Source organism: Gorilla gorilla, chromosome 11 (assembly GCF_029281585.2).
Source record: "Gorilla gorilla gorilla isolate KB3781 chromosome 11, NHGRI_mGorGor1-v2.1_pri, whole genome shotgun sequence".
NCBI lineage: Eukaryota > Metazoa > Chordata > Mammalia > Primates > Hominidae > Gorilla > Gorilla gorilla.
The window spans coordinates 32,908,187-32,926,475 of record NC_073235.2 but is presented as its reverse complement, the minus strand read 5'-3'; the positions used below and the strand labels follow the sequence as shown (position 1 = coordinate 32,926,475).

The following is an 18,289-nucleotide window of genomic DNA, read 5'->3' as shown; positions in this document are numbered from 1 at the left end:
TAGCAGTAGTGTGACAGTCAGGTATCAAATAGACAAGAACTTCAGAGAAGACAAATGTAACGTCTGAAATCAGTAGAAAGAAGTATTGCTTTGAGAAAGTTGGTTATTATTTGGAATTTGAAGAAATAAACAATAAATTTCAAATAACTTAATGAAATAAAAAATAAAATTAACGCTACAAGGAAGTTTTTAAAATATTCATGCCTTTTCCTCATGACATGATATACAAATATCATGAAGTTAAAGATAGACAAATTTTACTAACTAAACAAACTCATTTTTAGCAAACAATTGATAAATACCATTAAAAGACAAATAACAAATTAGAAGAAAATATTTACATGGTATATGTAACAAAAAATTGATATTCAGAATGTACAGAGATTATCAAATAATAAAGAACTTGCAAATCCCAGTGGGAAAATGAGCAAAGAATACAAAGAGGAATTGCACAGAAGAAAAAGTATGCATTATGTATTAACAAATGAAAAGTTGCTTCATCTGTGTAATGGCCAAAATGTATGTTAAAATATAAGACAGCATTTCTCCCATCTCATTGGTAAAATAAAAAATACATATGCACTTCATAAATTCATATGTCACTTCAGCATTTTTACAATTAATATCACTTTTGTTATTCTTAAAAAGTTAAAAAATTAAATGAGTTAAAAGCAGTATGAGAGAAATTACTGCAAATATGTGTATAATATTGTTAGGAGAAACCCAAGTAAGACCCCAGAGGCATAAGTTTAAATGAAGACTAATTAGTTTATATATATAATAATTTAAAAATATTCTGTACATTATAAAACTCACAAAACAATTAAAAGGCAAAAAAATCAAGAAAAAATAATTTCAAAATAAATGCCACAACACAGCTTCCTGTGGTCAAGATTACTCTCCATTCTACTGTGACGTCTAAATACATTTGTGGGCATCTAGACTAATATTGGGTTTGTATACTCCCAGAAAATTCAAGACTAGTGAATACACCCAACCTTACAACCCTGAAGCATATTATCACATAGGGGTCTTGTGTAGTTTGCTAAAATGTAATGTACTACCTGTCACAGAATGAGCACTTAACTGATGTTGCGTGTGATGTAGCATAGTAGCAAAAAACTTTAGAATTAGGCCACAATATTTTTAAGGGCTTTGCATGACCAATTATTTTTTGGCACTTAATTTAAAAAAATCTGCATGCTTATTTTAATTTTGTCATTACTTGCCATTGTATCCATCTCAGGACACTGATCAAATAATCACAAAAATCACAGAGATGATACTCTGCTAATTAAGCAAGTTTTCTTTTTTCTTTGTGAAACCATTCTTCATTTTTTTTATATTTAGAAATAATTTCTAGTTCTAATTTATTTTCAGTGAAATTTTGCACAGATTCTCCAAATAAAAAACCAAGAATGACCAATTTTATTGGGAAAATACTAAATGTAACAAACTTTATTTTTTTGATAAGTGAAGACTATTTTTCTAATTTTGCTTAAAAATTATAGGTTTAGCCTTAGGTAATAAAATTAATAGAGAGAATGTTTACTACCATACGTAAATTCAAAAGACTTGTTAGTTTAGATTGTCAATTTAATGTTGAACAAAGTTGCTTGAAATTTTCAGATAAAATAACTTTAGGTAAGCTTAAGAAAAGTTTGATTGCATTTTGTTTATAATCTTGTACTTCTATTTTCATTCTGATTTAGTAGGCTGCACACTTTTTAAAAAAAATTTCAGGTGGATTGTGGCCATTCCTTTTCCTCTTAAGTCTTATTTGATTGTTCTTCCAGAACAAATATTAACATTTGCAGTGCTGCATCTGGATCAAGCTGTTTGGTTAGAGAAATTTAAACCTTTAAATCACAAAACAGCTTATTTTCAATTGTCATAGCTGACATTGAATCTATGCCTGATGATGTAAGCAATGTGGATATTGGAATGTCTCTGAGTTTTATATCAATAAATTTACTAGCTAAATAAGTGATGTAATCATCAGTTGATGTCTGAGATGAAGAGTGAGTAAAAACCACATAAAAATCTTCCATAAAACTAAACTTATCTTGGAATTCTTTGTAAAAATAAATTCTGTGAGACGGAACTTTGGAAAGTTTTCCTGTAATTTCTTGAAATCAAATTTAACAGCGCATGGTAGTCTGACCATTCAGCATTCTCCTTTCTGTATAAAAAACATCACTATTTCAAGGCCAGAGAGCCCCCTTTACATGGCTTGTTAAGAATTCTTCAAAATCCAGCATGATTCAAGATACTGATGGATTTTGGGTATTTGAAGAGAATTCCTCTGGTGGCTAAAATGCTTTGAAGATCATTTGTGCAGCAGTCATTCAAGATGAAAGGCTCCCTAGTTAATTGTCCAGTGAGATCACAGTTCCTATGATAGTGGCAGAAGATGTCCAGCAAGGAGTTAGCAGCAGGCTCGTTGGCTTTTGTTGCATTCTCAATGAAAGCAGAAACTAATGAATAACACTCAAAGTAATCAAGTTCCTGTTTCTTGTCAAAAATTGAAGATGTACTGCTCCAGCTACTTTGGGGCTTAACACTTTCTCCAATTAAGAAGAGATGTTGAGAGCTTCTAGGACTCAACATCTAGAAGCCCATCATCCAAGACTGTGGCACTACAAAAACACACCTGAGATTTTATTCTGCAAAGTTATTTTCTATTAAATTCACTGCCTTTTTCACATCAGAGTGAATAATGACAATACATTGTAGCTTGGTCATTTTGCACTCTTCATTCTGATTTTCCAGCAACTTGCATTCCTTTCAACTGCTCATAAGTTAAATTTCTCAATGAAGTAATCACAACAGAACTATCCCTTGGACAGTTTGGAGTTTCCTGAAAAAAACAGATATACCACCATATGATCCAAAAATCCCACTGCTTGGTATATACCCAAAAGAAAGGAAATGAGTATATCAAAGAGATTTCTGCACACCTAGGTTTGCTGCAGCACTGTTTACAATTACTAATATTTGAAAGCAACCTAAGTGTCCATCAACAGATGAATGAAGAAAATGTGGTACATATACACAATGGAGTACTATTCAGCCATAAAAATGAAAGCCTGTCATTTGCAACAACATGGATGGAACTGAAGATTATTATGTCAAGAAAAATAAGCCAGGCACAGAAATACAAACATCACATGTTCTCACTTATTTCCGGGATCTAAAAATAAAAACAATTAAACTCATGGACATAGAGAGTAGAAGGATGATTACCAGAGGCTGGGAAGGGTAGTGAGAGAATGAGGGGGAGGCAGAAATTGTTAATGGATACAAAAAACAAAAAAGAAATAATATATAATAAAAACCTACTATTTGATAGCAAACCCGGGTGACTATAGTCAATAATAACTTAATCATAAATTTGAAAATAAGATAAAGAGTGTAACTGGAATGTTTGTAACTCAAAGAATCACTGAGGGGATACCCCATTCTCTATGATGTGCTTTTTTTCACATTGCATGCCCGTATCAAAACATCTCATGTACTCCATAAATACTATGTATCCACAAAAATTAAAAATAAAATATAAAAAAGAACCATCTTCTCTCTGGGTAACAAATATTATAGTTTCAAATCCAAGGCTAGAGAACTGCCCTGAAACAACATACACTCTTTTGACTTGAAGAGTTTTCTGTTTCCTCTATATATAGGTATTTGTGGAAGTTAACATTCTGGAACACTGACTTCCAACACAGCAAGAGGGACAGCCACACATGTAAAATACAATGACAGAGCAGGACTCACAAGTGCGTTCTGCTGAAAATGGGAGCAAGCCAAATTCAAATTATTTTTCTTTATTTATTTATTTTTTATTATTATACTTTAAGTTTTAGGGTACATGTGCACAATGTGCACGTTAGTTACATATGTATACATGTGCCATGCTGGTGCACTGCACCCACTAACTCGTCATCTAGCATTAGGTATATCTCCTAATGCTATCCCTCCCCCCTCCCCCCACTCCACAACAGTCCCCAGAGTGTGATGTTCCCCTTCCTGTGTCCATGTGATCTCATTGTTCAATTCCCACCTATGAGTGAGAATATGCGGTGTTTGGTTTTTTGTTCTTGCGATAGTTTACTGAGAATGATGATTTCCAATTTCATCCATGTCCCCACAAAGGACGTGAACTCATCATTTTTTATGGCTGCATAGTATTCCATGGTGTATATGTGCCACATTTTCTTAATCCAGTCTATCATTGTTGGACATTTGGGTTGGTTCCAAGTCTTTGCTATTGTGAATAATGGCACAATAAACATACGTGTGCATGTGTCTTTATAGCAGCATGATTTATAGTCCTTTGGCTATATACCCAGTAATGGGATGGCTGGGTCAAATGGTATTTCTAGTTCCAGATCCCTGAGGAATCACCACACTGACTTCCACAATGGTTGAACTAGTTTACAGTCCCACCAACAGTGTAAAAGTGTTCCTATTTCTCCACATCCTCTCCAGCACCTGTTGTTTCCTGACTTTTTAATGATTGCCATTCTAACTGGTGTGAGATGCTATCTCATTGTGGTTTTGATTTGCATTTCTCTGATGGCCAGTGATGATGAGCATTTTTTCATGTGTTTTTTGGCTGCATAAATGTCTTCTTTTGAGAAGTGACTGTTCATGTCCTTTGCCCACTTTTTGATGGGGTGTTTGGTTTTTTCTTGTAAATTTGTTGGAGTTCATTGTAGATTCTGGATATTAGCCCTTTGTCAGATGAGTAGGTTGCGAAAATTTTCTCCCATTTTGTAGGTTGCCTGTTCACTCTGATGGTAGTTTCTTTTGCTGTGCAGAAGCTCTTTAGTTTAATTAGATCCCATTTGTCAATTTTGTCTTTTGTTGCCATTGCTTTTGGTGTTTTAGACATGAAGTCCTTGCCCATGCCTATGTCCTGAATGGTAATGCCTAGGTTTTCTTCTAGGGTTTTTATGGTTTTAGGTCTAACGTTTAAGTCTTTAATCCATCTTGAATTGATTTTTTGTACAAGGTGTAAGGAAGGGATCCAGTTTCAGCTTTCTATATATGGCTAGCCAGTTTTCCCAGCACCATTTATTAAATAGGGAATCCTTTCCCCATTGCTTGTTTTTCTCAGGTTTGTCAAAGATCAGATAGTTGTAGATATGCGGCATTATTTCTGAGGGCTCTGTTCTGTTCCATTGATCTATATCTCTGTTTTGGTAGCAGTACCATGCTGTTTTGGTTACTGTAGCCTTGGAGTATAGTTTGAAGTCAGGTAGTGTGATGCCTCCAGCTTTTGGCTTAGGATTGACTTGGCGATGCAGGCTCTTTTTTGGTTCCACATGAACTTTAAAGTAGTTTTTTCCAATTCTATGAAGAAAGTCATTGGTAGCTTGATGGGCATGGCACTGAATCTATAAATTACCTTGGGCAGTATGACCATTTTCACGATATTGATTCTTCCTACCCATGAGCATGGAATGTTCTTCCATTTGTTTGTATCCTCTTTTATTTCCTTGAGCAGTGGACTGTAGTTCTCCTTGAAGAGGTCCTTCACATCCCTTGTAAGTTGGATTCCTAGGTATTTTATTCTCTTTGAAGCAATTGTGAATGGGAGTTCACTCATGATTTGGCTCTCTGTTGTCTGTTGTTGGTGTGTAAGAATGCTTGTGATTTTTGTACATTGATTTTGTATCCTGAGACTTTGCTGAAGTTGCTTATCAGCTTAAGGAGATTTTGGGCTGAGACAATGGGGTTTTCTAGATATACAATCATGTCGTCTGCAAACAGGGACAATTTGACTTCCTCTTTTCCTAATTGAATACCCTTTATTTCCTTCTCCTGCTTAATTGCCCTGGCCAGAACTTCCAACACTATGTTGTATAGGAGTGGTGAGAGAGGGCATCCCTGTCTTGTGCCAGTTTTCAAAGGGAATGCTTCCAGTTTTTGCCCATTCAGTATGATCTTGGCTGTGGGTTTGTCATAGATAGCTCTTATTATTTTGAAATATGTCCCATCAATACCTAATTTATTGAGAGTTTTTAGCATGAAGTGTTGTTGAATTTTGTCAAAGGCCTTTTCTGCATCTATTGAGATAATCATGTGGTTTTTGTCTTTGGTTCTGTTTATATGCTGGATTACATTTATTGATTTGCGTATATTGAACCAGCCTTGCATCCCAGGGATGAAGCCCACTTGATCACGGTGGATAAGCTTTTTGATGTGCTGCTGGATTCGTTTTGCCAGTATTTTATTGACGATTTTTGCATCAATGTTCATCAAGGATATTGGTCTAAAATTCTCTTTTTTGGTTGTGTCTCTGCCCGGGTTTGGTATCAGAATGATGCTGGCCTCATAAAAATTTTTCAAACTCATTGATTTTAGCTACCGAAAGGTCTATAGGATATTATCAGACAGAGTTTTTGTAGAATCTAAGATTTAGAATGTGAACTTGAATGTGATTGTGATCATTATGCAATAACTGCTGTAAAAACTCAGGTTGGTGTTGGCCACATAGGACTACAACACTCTTGTGTTGCCTTCACAAGTTCCTCTAAACATGGCAGTAAACTTAGTGCCTTTTAGTGTTCTCCTTTTTCCCACAGACTCAGACAGCGAGAGACACCTGGCTCCCCCATATCACTTCCTTAGCAGCCAAGAACAGCATGTCACCCAGAATGAATTCTGGCTGTGGCAGAAAATGGCCTACATAGAGAGATGTCTGGCATTTGGTAATACCTGGGTGAGAGCTTTTCAAGCTCTTATGAAGTATACGATGCATAAGGTCCATTTCTAAATACTAGAAACATCTTGCTGTGAAAGCACATAAAGTCCATAGTTAAGATGATGATGCCATGCAGAAAAACATGTGGCAATGTAACCACCAGTCTTTACTTTTTCAATGGCCTTGCACATGGCTGTTACTTACTGCTGAAGTCCAGTGTCAGCAGTTTATGTTTCTCCATTGTGTCATCAGCCCAATGCAAAGTACCGTCAAAATTACACCTGGAGGTGCTAACAGGAAAATAATCTGAGTAAATCCACATTTGCCATCTCAGCTTCCAAAGATTGGTCATCAAACAGTGTGTTTCTGTCTTTCTATCTCGGCTATCACCTTTACTACACTGTAGGGATCTGAGGTTTGTAGAGTGGATATCGCAGAGTTCTGGTTGTCCTTGTGAGGTTTGATATGATAAACTTTTTCAAAGAAAGTATGCCTGATTACAGAAATGAGTATTGTCCCCTGACAATCCACACAGAATTCTGGGGCATTCTTCTCTTTACATTTAATAATGGCTCCTGCTAAACTTGTAATGTTCTGTGGGATTGTATCACTTCTTCACCTTCTTGCTCACTTCCCACCTTCCTGCTCAGAGCTCCAATGGGCTCAGAGCAATGTTTGGAGTGCCAATCACCGAGCTCAATCTTACTCTGAGCATCATCTTCTCTGAGCTCCATCTTACACTGAGAAGCACCTGCTGCAAGCTCCATCTTGCTTGGAGCTCCTTCTTGCTCCAAGCTCTATCTACTCCAAGCTCCATCTTGCTCAGAGCTCCATCTGCTCCAAGCTCCATCTTGCTCGAAGTGCCAATCGCTCCAAGCACTATCTTGCTGTGAGCAACATCCGCATAGACATTCATCTTACTCAGAGCTCCATCTAGTCAGAGATCCATCTACTTTGAGCTCCAATCTTGCTGGGAGTTCCAATCACTCCAAGCCCCATCTCGCTGGGAGCTCCAATCACTTCTAGTTCCATTTTGCTCTGAGCACCATGTGGGCGGAGCTCATCTTACTCTGAGCTACATGTGCTCTGAGCTCCACCTTGCTTGGAGCTGTAATCACTGTGGGCTCCATTTTGCTCTGAGCTCCAACTAAAACCAAGCAACATCTCCTCCAAACTCCATCTTGCTTAGAGCTCCTTTTTTGCTCAGAGCTCTATGTGCTCTGAGCTGCATCTTGCTCAGAGCTCCAATTGCTCAAAGCAATGTTCAGAGTGCCAATCACTCTGAGCTCCCTCTTGCTCTGGGCACCATCTGCTCTGAGCTCCAACTTACACCAGCAACATCTGCTCCAAGTTCCATTTTGTTTGGAGCTCCTTCTTGCTCAGAGGTCTATCTGATCTGAGCTCCATCTGGTTCAGAGATCCAATCACTCCAAGCTCCATCTTGCTCTGAGCACCATCTGCTTGAAGCTCCATCTGCTCCAAGCTCCATCTTGCTTAGAGCTCCCATCACTCTGAGCTCCACTTTGCTCAGAGCTCCATTTACTCAGAGCTCCATTTGCCCCAAGCTCCATCTTTCTCAGAGCTCCAATCACACCAAACTCCATCTTGCTCTGAGCACCCTCTGCTCAGAGCTCCATATGCTCGGAGCTGCATCTTCTAGCTCCATCTTGCTGATATCTCCAATCACTTCCAGCTCCATTTTGCTCTGAGCATCATGTGCTCGAAGCTCCATCTTACTGTAAGCAGCATGTTCTCTGAGCTCCATCTTGCTCTGAGCACCATCTGCTCTGAGCTCCATCTGAAACAGAGCAACATTTGCTCCAAGCTCCATCTTGCTTAGAGCTCCTTCTTGCTCAGAACTTCATTTGCTCCAAGCTCCATCTGCTCCAAGCTCCATCTTGCTGAGAGCTCCAATTACTTCCAGCTTCATTTTGCTCTGAACACCATCTGCTCAAGCTACATCTTACTGTGAGCAACATGTTTTCTGAGCTACATCTTGCTCAGAGCTGCATCTGCTCCAAGCCCTATTGTGCTCGAAGCTCTAATCACTCCGAGGCTGATCTTGCTCTGATCACCATCTGCTCAGAGCTCCAATTCTCCACAGCAAAGTTTTTAAGTTCCAATCATTTCAAGCTCCATGTTGTTATGAGCATCTGCTCTGAGCTCCATCTTACACCGAGCAACATCTGCTCCAAGTTCCATCTTGCTTGGAGCTCCTTTTTGTTCAGAGCTCTATCTGCTCCAAGCTCAATCTTCTCTGAGCTCCATTCTTGCTTGGAGCTCTAATCACTCTGAGCTCCATCATGCTCTGAGCACCATCTGCTCTGAGCTCCATCTGAAACTGACCAACATCTGCACCAATCTCCATCTTGCTTAGATCTCCTTATTGCTCAGAGTTTCATCTGCTCTGAGCACCGTCTTGTTCAGAGCTCCATCTTGCTCAGAGTTCCAGCTGCTCAGAGCAATGTTCAGAGTTCCAATGACTCCAAGCTTTATCTTGCTCTGAGCTCCATCTTACACAGAGGAACATTGGCTCCAAGCTCCATCTTGCTTGGAGCTCCTTCTTGTCTGAGCTATATTTGCTCTGAGCTGGACACTCCATGCTCCATGTTGCTCTGAGTTCCATCTGCTCAGAGCTCCATCTGCTCCAAGCTCCATCTTGCTCTGAGCACCATCTGCTCTTAGCTCCACCTTGCTCAGAGCCCCAGTCACTCCCAGCTCCATCTTACTCTGAGTACCATCTGCTCTGAGCTCCATTTTGCTCGGAGCTCCATCTTGCTGTGAGACCATAGGCTTGGAGCTCCATCATACTCTGAGCAACATCTGCTCCAAGCTTCATATTAATCGAAGCTCCATCTCACCTGGAGCTCCATCTGCTCTGAGCTCCATCAAGCTTGGAGCTCATCTTGCTCAAAGGTCCATCTTGCTTTGAGGACCATCTGCTCCATGTATGTTTATAGCAGCACTATTCACAATGGTAAAGACTTGGAACCAACCCATATGCCCATCAATGATAGACTGGAAAAAGAAAATGTACTACATGTACATCGTGGAATATTACACAGCCATAAAAAGGTATGAGATCAAGTCCTCTGCAGGGACAGGGATGAAGCTGGAAGCCATCATCCTCAGCAAGCTAACACAGGAACAGAAAACCAAACACTGCATGTTCTCACCCATAAGTGGGAGCTGAACAATGAGAAAACATTTTAATACTATTATGCCCTCTGAAAATGGTCTGTTTCTCTTAACAACGGATATTTATACTTTGTAATTTTTTTCTCTCTAAAGGATTGTGGCTTCTTCTGTCTGTGCCAGTCTAGGGTCCAGGTTGACTACCTCACTTTGAAATGACCCATGCCATGTCCACACATGGTTGGTCCCTCCTGTAAACTGTTTGTTCACAGACTGTTACCATCTGTGGGTCATTTGACAGGAGGTGACCTCACATAGCAATGCACCAGGCAAATCACCAACTGAAAGAATCACTGAAACAACATGTGTCTGCTTATTTCAAAGAATGAATAGGAGTCCGTTGAAGGTGATTAAGTCAGTAACATCTTAAGGTGATAAGATGTCAGTAACATCTTAGATGACCAAGAATAATCCTGTGGGCCCCAAGAACATATGACAATATGGACTACACCAGCAAAAATCTCACCCATCAGACAACAGCAAATGACACTGTGGCTCAAATGTTAAATGTCCTCTCTTGATGTGTGAAAGCACATGACCAGCAGGAGGCAAAAACATCAGGGAGACAAAGGCTTTGTTGCATATCTGTGGACTTCAGTCTCCAGTGAGACACTCAGAGCCTACATCTCTGTTACCACTGCTGTTTTTATTGCACAGAACATTTCCATATATGTTTCATTCTACAAGAAATGTTTCAACAAACATATATCTGATAAAAGGCTGTCTTCAAAATGTCTAAGCAACTAACACTACTTACTAGCAAAAACACAAAAGAGAAACTAATAACCAAACAAAACCTGAATAGACATTTCTACAAAAAAGACATAACATTGAGAACGAGTTTTAAAAACTTGAATAACATCACAAACCATGAGAAAGATATAAATCAAAACAACACACATATCATCTCACTATAATTCAAATGGATGTTATCAAAGTGATAAAATATATTTAAAAAGACACAAATGCTGGTGGAAATTTCCAGAGAAGAACTCGTTTGGTAAGAATGTTAATTAGTATACAGCCGGGAACGGTGGCTCATGCCTGTAATCCTAGCACTTTGGGAGGCCGAGGCCAGCAGATCACGAGGTCAGGAGATCGAGACCATCCTGGCTAACATGGTGAAACCCCGTCTCTACTAAAAATACAAAAAATTAGCCAGGCGTGGTGGCGGGTGCCTGTAATCCCAGCTACTCAGGAGGCTGAGGCAGGAGAATGGCATGAACCCAGGAAGCAGAGCTTTCAGTGAGCTGAGATCATGCCACTGCACTCCAGCCTGGGCAACAGAGCAAGACTCCATCCAAAAAAAAAAAAAAAAAAGAGAATGTTAATTAGTATACATACTACAGAAACCAGTGGGAGGTTCCTCCAAAAATTAAACCTACAACTACCACTTCATCTAACAATTCTACTACTAAGTATACTTTCAGTGCCAAAGAAATCAGTTTATGCAAGAGATGTCAGCCATCCTATGTGGACTGCAGCACTATTCACAATCGCCAAGATAAGGAATAAACTTACCTGCCCATCCACAGATGAAGGGATAAAGTAACTGTGGTGGACATACACAAACAGAATAGTCTTCAGCCAGAAAATCAGAATGAAATCTCATCATTTGGAGCCATACTGTTGAACCTGGAGGACCGCATGGTAAATGACCTAAACCAGGTAGAGAAAGAAAAACATTGCCACATCTCACTCATGTAGAACCCAAAATAAAAGGCTTTATTGCAATAGATCTAGAGAGCATAACAGTGGTTTCCAGAGATTGGAGGGAAGCAGGGGTATGGGCAGGGATCAGAAATAGGTACAAAATTACACTTAGATGAGAGGAATGAATTGTTCCTCTCTGTTCCACAGCACAGTGACCAGAGGTTAACAAAACATCACATCTTTTTCACAAAATCTGGAAAAGAAGATTCCAAATGTTTTCACCACAAAGAAATTAACAACTGTTTGTGATAACAGAGACTCTAAATATCCTGATTTTAACATTCCTCTGTGTCTGCATTAACCAAAATGCCCCACTCTAACTCCCCCCATTGTATACCTTTACTATATGGCCAACCTTTTAAAAAATATGTAAATACACAATGCTAAAATTCATGCAGACCACAAAACACCCTGAATTTCTAAAGCAATCCTGAGAAGTCCAAACTACATTGGTCGTGTCACACTTCCTGATTTTTAATTTCATTGAAAAGCTAGGGACCCCATTTCACACAGAGCAGTGGAACAAATTAGAGGACCCAGATGTAAACCCACACCCCTAACACCATCTGATCTTCAAAAAAATCCACAAAAATAAGCTTTGGAGAAAGGACTCCCTCCTCTCAATAGATGGTGCCAGGATAAACTGCTAGCCAGTTGCAGAAGAAAAACAGTGGGCCCCTGTGTCTCACCCTGTACAGAAATTAACTCAAGATGAATGAAAGATGTAAACGCAAGACCTCAAACTATGAAAAGCCTGCAAGAGAACTTGGAAATACCCTTCTTGACAGAGGATTTGGCAGAGCATGGCTGTGCCTAAGTCCCCAAAAGCAAGTGCAACTAAAACAATTATTGACAAGTGGGGCCTAAGATACAAAAGAGCTGCTGCACAGCAGAAGAAATTACCAACACAGTAAACAGACAGCCTACACAATGGGAGAAAATGTTCCCACATCTGCATCTGATGAAGTCTAATATCCAGGATCTACTTCAAATACATTAAGCAAATAAATCAGAAAAACAAAAACTCAATGAAGAAAGGGTAAGGGGCATGAAAACATGCATCTCAAAAGAAGGTTTACAGCAACCAACAGACAAGACAACATTTCTTTACCTCAGGAATCATCAGAGAAATGCAAAGCAAAAGGCCCATGAGATAGTATTTCACACATTCTGATGAATGACAATTATGACACAGTCCACAAGGATGAACACCAGCAAGGCAGAGGAGGAGGGATGCTGGTCTGCTGTTGGTGGAAATGCAAACTAGTTCAGACACCATGGAAAGCAATGTGGGGATTTCTCAAAAAACTTTCTCAACATCACTAAACCTCACAAAAAAATGTGCATGAAAACCACACTAAGATTCTGTCTCATTCCACTCAGAATGAGTACTACCAAAAATAAAACACGAATTTTTGAAGGTGACATCCAGTGTAGACTTACAGAAAGGTAACCTCTTAAACGCTATTGGTGGGGATGTAAATTAGTATACACACTATGAAAAACAGCTAGAGGTTTCTGAAAAAAATTCACAGTACAACTACCATGTCAGCTAACAGCCCCACCACTGGTTCCACATTTAAAGCAGTTGAAGTCCCTAGGTTGAAGAGAGCTATCTGCCTTCCCATGGGTACTAAAGCACTCTTAACTGTGGCCAAGGTAGAGAACCAACCTACCTGTTCAAACACAGCTGCAGGAATGAGGAAACTGCTGTACAGATACACCACGGAATATGTTGCAGCCATAAGCCTTTGGGAAATCCTGCCATCTGCAGCCACATGAAGAAACCTGAAGAACGAGGTCCAAAGAATAAGCCTGGTAGAGAAAGTCCCATGCCACGCGATCTCACACATGTAGACTGAAAAAAGCTTTATCTTCTAGAAGTAGAAAGTTCAATAGGGCTTACCAGAGGCTGCTGGGGAAGTGGAGGCAGTCTCGGAAGGAATCAGTGATGGGTGCAAAGTTACTCTCAGATGATAGTGATCAATTCTGGCCTTCTATTCCACAGCAGGGTGACTAGCCTTAACACAAATATATCATATATTTCAAAGTAGCTAGAAGGAAAGATTCTGAATGTTGTTACCACTCAAAAATAATAACTATATGAGATGAAGAGATGCTAAATAACCTGATTTTATCATTATTCAACATATACATGTATGAAAATCTTCCTTGTACCTTCTAATTGTATACATTTAGTATACGACAAATAGTGTTTTAGGAAATATAAAGAAACAATGCCAAAATTTATGTGGAAATGTGAAACACCCTGAATTTCCAAAGCTATTCTGAGAAATACAAACCATATGGGATGCATCACATTCCCTGAGTTCTAATTAAATGAAAATCCGTAGTTAACAAACCCATGTTACTGGCATAGACAGAGAAACACAGACCAGTGAGCAAAATGAATGTGCTCAATAATAAACAAAAATTTATATGGAATGAACACATTTTTCAAAACACTACCAAAATGACACAATGGGGAAGATTTCCGAAACTAGATATCCATATGCAAAAGAGTAATACAGGACTCTTATGGTACTAGATACACAATAATCAACTCAAAATGATTAAAGATTATACACAAAACTTGCAACCATAAAGCTCCTATAAAGACAACCTCGGGTGTGCGTATATTTAGGGCAACTTGGATGTATGCTCAGGGCTCACAAAAAGTAAACAAAAATACAAGGGAAAAAAATTATTGACAAGGGACTGCTTTGGTAGTGATTTTGTTTTTTCTTGATTAGTAACCAACAGCACAGCCACCAAGAAATTATGCACATGTGGGACCACGTCAAGCTGAAGCGTTTGTGCCCAACAAAGGAAACAATAAACAAAATAAAAAGGCACACTAAAAATTACAAGTTTGGGATAAGGGATTATTTTTGAAAAGGTACAAGCCAGTCATACTACCAGCTGGCAAAAAAATAACAAAACAACAGAACAATTGCCAGACAAAAACTGGGCAAATAACCGGATTAGATATTTTTCCAAAGAAGACAGGAAACTGACCGAATGTCTACAAAAACGTGGTTAACATTACTACTCATGAGAAAAATGCAGATCAAAACCACACTCAGATCTTATCTCACTCCAATAGAATGAACATTACAAAAAGATCAAAATATTTAAAAAGACAATTCCTGGTATGAATTGCCAGAAAGGGGAACTGTTTGTGCAAACATAAATTAGTATTAACACTATAAAAAACAGTTAGAGGTCTTGCAAAGAATAGGAAAAAAAGAAATACCATTCCATCTAGCGGTCCCATTACTGGGTATAAATTCAACCTACCTGTTCATCCACAGATAAAGAGATCAAGAAACTCTCATATACATACACTAGGAAATATTCTTCAGCCATCAAAATAATGAAACAGTGTCATTTAGAGCAACGCAGATGAACCTGGAAAACATTATGTTAAATGTAATGAGCTAGGCCTAGAAAGACAAACACTGCACGATACCACTCATGTGAAATCTTAAGATGTTTATCTTAATGAAGTAGAAAGCACAATATTGGTTACCAGAGTTTGGGAGATAGAGGGGGAATGGGGAAGGATTGATTACGGAAACAAAGTTATCTTAACATTAAAGGAATAAATCTGAGGTTCTCCTCCTCAGCCTGGTGACTGGAGTTAACAATATCATATTTTTCTAGAGTAAGAAGGGAGAAATTTGAATGTTCTCCCCACAAAAAAAAAAAAAAAAAAAAAAACCTGGACGAGCAAATAGAGATCCTAAGTACCCTGATTTGATCATTACCCAATCTATATGTATGAAAATGTACCCCTAATTATGGACCTTTATGTTGTGAAAAAAAGTTAACAGAAATAAATATGTATTGCTAAAAATCACAGGGAACCACAAAAGCATGAATATCTAAAGGAATCCTGAGAAATACAAAGTGAAGACCCACAATCCTCAATATTAAATTACACTGCCAAGTTGTAGTTATACAGCTGATATATGATACTTGCATAAACTACGGACAAAAACAGGGAGGACAAAAACATGATCAACACAAATATGGACACAATCAACTGACTTTGATAAAGAACACTGCAATGTGGAAGGCAGAGAATGAATACCTTTGAGAAAAATGATATCCAGATGCAGAAGCAAGAAATAGGACCTTATTTTACACGATGTATGAAAATGAACACCCACTCCCCCAAATTGAAGGCAAAACAAAAGACCATAAACCACAAAAATGTTTTTAACTAAAACACAGGATGAGCATGTATTTTGGGTCACTTGAATCTCTGCTCACCTTTGCAAAGAGGAAAATAAACACCCTGGAAGAAAAACCTCATTGACAATTAAATGCTTTGTCACTGACATATTATTTTCTTATATGGGTGACGAAAATTACACGCATGAAACGCAAAAATAAATATCATGTTGACTACGTCAACATGAAAAGTTTCTGCACATCAAAGAAAACTACTTTCCAATTTAAAAAGCATCCTATAGATTAGGCAAAAATTTCAGGCAATCTTGTAATTCACGAGGAGTTGTCATCTAATATGTACACAAAAAAACACTACAAAGTAGCAAAAGCATCCAACCTAATATTTTGCAAAGAACCTGAACAGACAATTCTGCACAGCCATAAAATCGAACAACAAATAAGAGATAAGGTCCTCAAAATAAACTATTCATTAGAAAACTGTAATTCAAAACCACACACAGATAATCTCACACTTATTGAATATTCCTTGATTTTTTTAAAAAAATAGGAGGGGCTGGGAACGGTGTCTCATGCCTGTAATCTCTGCACTTTGGGAAGCTGAGGCAGGTGGGTCACCTGAGGTCAGGAGCTTGAGACCAGCCTGACCAATATCGTGAAACCCCATCTCTACTAAAAATACAACAATTAGCTGGGCATGGTGGCGGGCGCCTGTAGTCCCAGCTACTCTGGAGGCTGAGACAGGAGACTTGCTTAAAACCAGGCAGAGGTTGCAGTCGGCCGAGATGGCGCCACTGCACTCCAGCCTGTAAGACAGAGCAAGACTCCGTCTCAAAACAAAAACAAAACAAACCCCAAACCAAAAATAGTAGGAATGCGGGTGTGGTTTTGGAGAAAGGGAAACTCATACACTGTAGGTGGAAATGAAAATTAGGATACACACCATGGAAAACAGCGAAATAGCTGGAGACTCCTCAAAGAACTGAAACTACAGATGTCCCCTGCTCTAGCGAGGTCTCTTTTTAAAGGTGCTGAGGCATCAAAAATAATCCTAGACTCCAGCTCAGAGGCCCCTGGGGCTCCGAGGGACCCAGGTCCCGCGTTTTACCGCCAGCTGTGGGCCAGGGCGCTCCTATACGCTGGACGCGGGTCGGACATTGGCATAGCCTTCCCGGCCGGCGTGCGGACGCTGCAGTAGCCAGGACCGCACAACCGCCCCCAAGCGGAGGGCTCGGGCCCAGATGCCCACGAAGAAGTGAGGGCACGAAAACAGGGAGAGGCAGGGAAGGAGCAGGGAGAGTTCCCGGTGGGGTCCACGCCCCCGCCACTTACCGCGGAGACCTGTCTCCTACTCCACCATCACATGGAACCCACCACCGTTTCTCTGAAGCTCGCTCTGACCACGCTGCTTGCTGCTGCTGCTGCAGGGGCGTCGCAGGAAGTACAGTCTCAGCTCCGTAGGGACACGCACGCAGGCAGCATCCCTAGTGCCAGGTTGAAGCTCCACCCCCTCTTAAAGGGACCGCGGCTCGGACTTGCCAGAAGCAGCTTAGGGTTGCGGCACAGGCTGAGCCTCTGCCCAGCCCCAGGGGACGACGAAAGGCCCCTGGTCTCTCATCCTCCCCAGCTTTCGGGCCCTAGAAGTCGCAGGAGCGCTCCCTGTGACCGCCTCCCGGAGATCGGCTCCCTTTGCCTAGGGAGCGCCCAGGACCTGCCCCTGCCCTCCTCTGGACCTCAGCTTCACCATCCGCAAAGGAAGCAGCCTCGCTAGAGCTCTGGGGGTCCCTCAAGCTTGGCGTCTCAGGATCCAGGGTGGGCTCCCCTGCCCCTCTGCAGAGGGGGCCCAGAGAACCACAGAAAGCTGGGGGCTGGAGGGACAGTCCGGAGGGCAGCAGGGCCTCCCCGGCCTCACTGTCCGCATCTGTCCTGTGGGAGCTCGCGGGCCTCGCTATGGCCCAGACACCCACAGCCTCACCAGGGCTGCCTGGGTCACCGGGCTCTCCAGGAGGCAGACAGGGGCCCTGGGGTCCAGCGCTGCCCCCATCTCAACTCTTTCCTTCATCAGGGCCCACTAGGGGCCCTGTGGACTGGACCCAGGCCCGCCCATTCCCAGGGAGAGGCTATTAATTATTTCCTCAATTTCAGAGCCTGTTATTGGTCTATTCAGAGATTCAGCTTCTTCCTGGTTTAGTCTTGGGAGGGTGTATGTGTCCAGGAATTTATCCATTTCTTCTAGATTTTCTAGTTTACTTGCGTAGAGGTGTTTGTAGTATTCTCTGATGGTAGCTTGTATTTCTGTGGGATCAGTGGTGATATCCCCTTTATCATTTTTTATTGCATCTATTTGATTCTTCTCTCTTTTCTTCTTTATGAGTCTTGCTAGCGGTCTATCAATTTTGTTGATCTTTTCAAAAAACCAGCTCCTGGATTCATTGATTTTTTTGAAGGGTTTTTTGTGTCTCTATTTCCTTC

General features: G+C 40.3%; 1 protein-coding gene across 17 annotated transcripts in view; it reads right to left on the bottom strand.

Annotated features, from left to right (window-relative positions):
• LOC101149340 (neurobeachin-like) overlaps window positions 1-17,924 on the bottom strand; it is an 86,362-nt gene extending 68,438 nt beyond the window's left edge. For 4 of the 17 annotated variants that reach the window (XR_010129546.1, XR_010129545.1, XR_008677869.2 and 1 more), the window contains exons 1-5: window positions 17,150-17,913; window positions 14,921-15,031; window positions 13,527-13,641; window positions 13,297-13,408; window positions 11,429-11,566 (exon numbers count right to left, since the gene is read on the bottom strand). The gene's annotated coding sequence lies outside the window, so the exon portion shown is untranslated. Of the gene's footprint in view, window positions 1-85; window positions 2,861-11,428; window positions 11,567-12,731; window positions 12,865-13,296; window positions 13,409-13,526; window positions 13,675-14,920; window positions 15,032-17,149 lie in introns of those variants that run through there. The other 13 variants (XR_010129548.1, XR_010129554.1, XR_010129547.1 and 10 more) reach the window with 13 other exon arrangements.
• Window positions 17,925-18,289: the final 365 nt, after the last annotated feature.